Here is a 6,396-nt window from a genome sequence, read left to right on the forward strand (position 1 = left end):
TTGTTAATCCAGGGCAGTGAAAAGCGCACTAAGAAAATTCTCCTTCTCTGAAGGCGGAGAAGCCTTTTACACTCTAATTATTCAGAACTACTGCTAGGAATTGCTTACATATTGATTGCTTGAGTTGTTATTTCATTCCTAGCTCCAGGGGCTTTTATATAGCTCCTGGAAAGTCTATCCCGAGGGTCCAAGGCGCCTCCAACAAGGTTCAAGGCGCCCCTTGTGGCTGGATCAGGAAAATTGTTCGAACCCCAAGGTTATTTTGGAAGGCGCCTTCATGATGGAGGCGCCTCCAAGCCTGCTGGAGGCGCCTCCAAGCTGGCAGCTCAGTTTCCAGCTTCCGATGCTCCGTTCTTTTGGGTGATTGCGGCCAACCGGAATAGGGCTCACCCGAACCCAATTCCCGGCCTTCTCCTCGAGCAGCCTTCCGTCCCGGCTTAACGTCCCTCGAACGCCGCGCACGCTCTTCACGCCCACCGGAGTACTCTTCCGCAGCTCTCTCGTCCTTCGGACGCACCGAGCCCGTCGGCTCCCTTCCCGTGCCGTCCTTCTCGCTAGCTGGGTCTTCCGCTCGACTTCCTGTGTTCCTAAGCTCCTGCATACTTAGACACAGGGATCAAACACAGTAGGACATAACCAACTTGGTTGATCACATCAAAACTACTACGGGGTCCAATATTATCCTCTATTATTAATAAAGTTTTTTTTTTTTTTTTTTGGCAAACAACGAGCTTCTCTAGCCCACATGAATAATTATATATATATATATGGGCTAAAGAAGCTCGTATACGATTGTTTAGGCTTGGAAAGGATTTGATTATAGTCATCTATGTTCATTTGGGCTTTGTTGATTGCTATACTTTTTTTTCTTCTACCTTGCAATTTTATTACTTAGAGATTCTCTACAACATCACACATTCACTGTAGCTAAAACTATAATCTAATAGTACTTGTAGTCTATCCATTAGTATTTCTTTCCTTCATTTGGAGTGTAGGATCTAGAGTTTATATAAATATCTGTCTATTTAAGGAATCATCCTCTATTATTAATATTTTTTTTTTTTTTTTTTTGACAAACGAGGAGTATATATATAATTTAGGAATCTGTTCAATGGCAAATAGGCTCTATCTTCTTCTCCCATCCCCAATCCAACACTAGTCTTGGACTTGGACTTTGTGAGAATAGCTTTTTTAGTTCCTTTTGTATTGTGTTAGCGTCTTCAACAGTGAAATCAGATAATTTGTCTGAGGACTCCAGGTTCTGACGCTGGTCATCTCGCCGAGGTTCTTCCTTCAACTCATTATCCCCAAGTGTGCCAATTGCTAGCAATGCATGCGGTATGCCATTCTGTTCTTTTAGATCATCAGGCATAGAATTATCTGAAGAACATGTTAGTGGATATGAATTTTCTCCCAACAACGCAATGAGATGTTTGATTGATGTTTCACTACATTTTCAATTAAAATTTCTCAGAAAAACATTACAAAAGACAAATCCACCAGTTGGGCATCTTTAACAGTTTAATTGACTGTTAAAATTATGTTCACCTAATACAAGCCATAGAAGTTGAGTTTTAGCTCATCATGCTGTTGTTCTTCGATTATTTATTTAGTCACTCAGTAATAGGGGCAGATTCAGTTGGGGGCTCTTCTTTATCGGCGGTGGAACCCTTAGTATTTTGGGGTTTCATTGATGGAGATGGAGGATATCGTCCCTTATTCCACGTAAAAATCACCCCTCCATTCTTGAATTCTTAGATCCGTCACTCCTTAGTGATGATCCATTTGTGCAACATCAAAGGTTGTCTTGCACTATCTTGTGGTTTGTCCACATTCATACATGCCTAAATCAGCTTAATCATGAGGGATGTTATACCAAAAAACTATAAATTTAGTCATTTCCTAACATCTTAAGCCTTCAAGATGGGTGATAACAATTCAAATATTTAACAATGTTCAAGAATGCAGCATTTTCAAATTTGTGCTTCACCCACTATTGTTGCAAATGAATATGAAAAGCGCATCTAAAGATTGAACTCCTACATATCATAGCAACGCATGTATTTCTACATTTTACAAGAATATAATTAAAAGGAAAACGAAAGATTTGAGTTGCCAATCGAAGAAAATTAAGTAGCACATTTTTCTTGAGAGATGTAAGCATCACTTACAATGGACTGAGCACGCTCCTGCATCAAATCTCTTTTCCTGCCTCCCATTGAACTTGTTTTGCACCCAACTGAAGATCTAAATCCAAGAAATAACATCAAAAAAGGATTCGGAATGCTTCATGCGTAGAGATTCAAACTCTCCTCTCAATGTCTGGAGACGTACCTTCTTGACTTTATCAACACCTTTAAATGAACCTTGAAGAGTTTCCCATGCTTGCTTGGAAGTAGTTGCCGTAACAACTTTCTCGAACATCTTTTCATCCAAACTTTAATGGATGACGGTGAGCACCTTTTGGTCCTTCTTGGTGGATGCCTCATTTTTATCAATGTCATTCTCCACAGGATCCTAAGGTTCATATAAATAGAGCCTTTTGGTCATCAAACAGTCAAATTCGACTAGCAGACTATAAATAGTGTCTTGGTCTCAGTAATTCATAACAACATTTGTACTCGAATTACTTTTCCATTTTACTACTTTAATTGTGAGCTGTCAACGTTGTAAGAGGTCACTCTGTATGAAAGAGAATTCTAATAAGCTTTTCATAGTCTTGGATTAATAATTTTCTGATTGTAAACCAAGTAAATTCTGTGTCTCTTTCTTTCATTAATTAGTTTATTATAATTAATTCTTTTACAAACAAGTGTTTCTCTAATTTAATTTGAAAAGAACGAGAAATTAAAGATTTTATTTTATTTTTCAGGGCAATTCACCCCTCTTACCGGTCGTAAGGGACCAACAATTGTAAGTACCCCGTAGTAATTTTGATGTGATCAACTAAGTCAAGTTAGGTTCTGTTATGTTTTGATTTTGTATCTAAGTATGCAGGAACTTAGGAGCATAAAAAGTCGAGCGAGAGACGCAGTTAGTGAAAAGGATGGCACAGAAAAGAGTCGACGGACTCGGTGTGTTTGAGGGACAAAGAGTTGCAGAAGAGTATGCTGGTGCAGCGGAGGCCGGCAAGAGGGGGGTGAATTGCTGAAATCAAAAAATAAAAACTACCATCCTCGGATTTTAACTCAGAATTTAAATCAGCAATAATAATAGCAACTAAATTAACGAAACAGAAAAAGAAACAGGAACAGAAAATAGACTCAGGATTTTAACCTGGTTACAACCAAGGAGGTTGTTAATCCAGGACAGTAGAAAAGAGATCACTAAAAAAATTCTCCTTCTCTGAAGGCGGAGAAGCCTTTTACACTTTTGTAGCTCACTAGTTGGTTAGGAATTGCTTACAGATTGATTGCTTGAGTTGTTATTAAATTCCTAACTCCAGGGGCCTTTTTATAGCTCCTGGAAATTCTATCCTGAGGGTCCAAGGCGCCTCCAACAAGGTTTAAGGCGCCTCCAGCTCGGTCAGCGGATAAAACTTTATCCGCAGCGCAAACGGTCAAAACAGACCTGTTGAAGGCGCCTTCAACATGGTTGAAGGTGTTGGTGCAACCTTAGGTCAAGGTTGACCTGGTTGACCCGACTCGAGTTGACCTGACTCGAGTTATATTTTGATGTTTGACGAAAACAGAAGAGTTGTATTTTGATGGGAGATTGTTGGTGCAACCTTAGGTCAAGGTTGACCTGACTCAAGTTGTATTTTGATGTTTGACAAGAACAGAAACTTGGGAGGTTGTGGGTGCAACCCTTGGTCAAGGTTGACCTGATTGACCCGAGGTGAGTTGACCTGACTCGGAAAAGTCCAAGCAGGGAGCTTGGCGCGGGAAAAGTCTAAGCAGGGAGCTTGGCATGAGAAAAGTCCAAGCAGGGAGCTTGGCACGGGAAAAGTCCAAGCAGGGAGCTTGGCACGGGAAAAGTCCAAGTATGGAGACTTGGCACGGAGAAGTCCAAGTATGGAAGCTTGGCACATGGGAAGTCGGAGAGGGCTCGGTAGCTCGTTCTCCGGACTGTGGTCAGAGAGGGCTCGGGAGCTCGTTCTCTGGACCGGATGGAAGTCGGAGAGGGCTCAGTAGCTCGTTCTCCGAACTGAGGTCAGAGAGGGCTCGATAGCTCGTTCTCTGGACCGAATGTGGAAAGTCCTGGTGAGTGAAGCCAGGCAGTGGGAAAGTCCTGGTGAGTGAAGCCAGGCAGTTGGAAAGTCCTGGTGAGTGAAGCCGGGCAGATTGGAAATCCTGATGAGTGAAACCAGGTGAAAACCCTAGTGAGTGAAGCTAGGTGAAAGTCCTGGTGAGTGAAGCCGGGTAAGGGAAAATCCAGATGGATCAAGGGTGATCGGACATCTGGTGTTGAGAAGGTCAAGTAGGTCAAGGGAGTGACCGGATACTTGACACGAAGAGAAAAGTCCAAGTGGGTCAAAGGGATTGACCGGACACTTGGTAGGGAGTCTTAGCAGGTCAAGGGAGTGACCAGATGCTAAGCATGAGATACCAATAGATCGAGGTTGACCGGATATTGGTTTGGAAGGCGTGGGACTTGGTTTGGGCAAAAACCAAGCTCTGGATCGATCAGTGGATCGATCCAGTGATACACTGGGTATCTGGATCGGTCTGGTGACCGATCAGTAACCAAACAGTAGCCTACTGAGTGTTATCTGATCGGTCTGCAGACCGATCAGGAAACAACGATCAGAAGGCAAGAAGATAGGGAGAAGAAGGAGGGGGATCGGTCTGTGGACCGATCCACCTGAGTCCTGATCGGTCCACAAGACCGATCAGAGAGTTGGGCAACTCTCTGTGAAGCTTCTGATCGGTCTGGGGACCGATCAGAGAAGGTCTGGACCGATCAGGAGTGTGCCTGATCGGTCCAGGCCCTAGCCGTTGCGACTCAACGGCTAGTTTATGTGTCTTCTTCTTCGCAGGATATATACCGAGGTCGAGGGTCTCTACAGTACTTCTTCTCCTGGTTCCTGCGATCTGAGCTTTGTTGAGCTCCCCATTTGCTGAAGCTTTGTGTGAGCTTCCGTCGGCTGGTTGTCTAGCTGCTGTGCTTGAATCCGTGAAGTTGTTGCTTCATCAACGGACTTCAGTCGACAACAAGAAGGCAAGAAAACTTGGTAGTGTTTGTACATTCATATTCTTCTTATTTGCTTTCTCTATTGTTGTACTCCTTATTGCTGTTGCAAAGAGATTGTGGCGAGGTTTCTCCACCCAGAAGGAGTTCATCTTAGTCGGTTATCCGGGGTCTCATCCACCGACGGATTGATAGGCTTCGTCCACCTTACGGACACGCCGAGGAGTAGGAGTATAATCTCCGAACCTCGTTACATCGCTGCGTCTAAGGTTTGATCATCTTCGTTTCGTTTCTATTGTTTTATTTCCGTTGCGCTAACCCTAATCGTAGGAAGAAACGCGAAGAATTGGGGTCGGCTATTCACACCCCCCTCTCTAGCCGAGTCCATTGGTCCTAACAAGTGGTATCAGAGCGAGGTCGCTCTTCGCCGGTTTAACACCCGAGGGAGCACAAGCTAGAGAATGGATCTACTCGGAGAAGACATCACAATTCCACCCTTCTACGATCGCGACGACTTCGCGTATTGGAAGGTAAGGATGAAGTATTTTCTTATGACTAACATTGAAAATTGGAGTTGTGTACAATTAGGTTTCACTCCTCCGATGGATAAAGAAGGAAAACCTCTTGAGAAGAAGAAGTGGACGAATGAGCAAAACCACCAATCCACAATCAACGACGAGGTAATGAAAATATTTGAATTCTCATTACCTAACGATATATTGTGTAAGATAGGTGGTTACAACAATGCCAAGGAATTGTGGAACAACTTGGCCAAGTTCTATGAGGGGAGCTTCACTTCAAGCCATGAAGAGGAGTCAAGTGAGCTAAGTAGCTCACACCATGGAGATGTGGAATTAGAAGTTGATGGTTACTCAACATCTAAGGAAGAAGAGGAGGAGAGTTCTTCCTCAAGATCGGAGCAAGAAGAAGAAGCTTCTATCTCCGGAAGGGATGAAGAAGAAAGTCTTCATCCATCCTCAACCCTAGGTAACTCAAGCATTTCAATTTCAAATAAATTACACATAATGTGTTTTGAGTGTAGGGAGTATGGATATTACAAGAGTAAATGTCCAAAGAGGGTTAGAAAGACTCCACCGGCGCCAAAGGTCAAGGAAGCCGGAGTCCCAACACGCAAAGGCAAGGAGCACGTGGTGTGCTTCCAATGCAAGCGAAGGGGACATTATCGGAGCCAATGTCCGAGGGGGAGGCAATCTCACAAGGACAAGAGATCGAGCACATGTATAGGGGGAGCTAGGGCAAACCCTA

This window comes from Zingiber officinale, chromosome 4B, assembly GCF_018446385.1.
Source record: "Zingiber officinale cultivar Zhangliang chromosome 4B, Zo_v1.1, whole genome shotgun sequence".
In the NCBI taxonomy this organism is placed as follows: domain Eukaryota; kingdom Viridiplantae; phylum Streptophyta; class Magnoliopsida; order Zingiberales; family Zingiberaceae; genus Zingiber; species Zingiber officinale.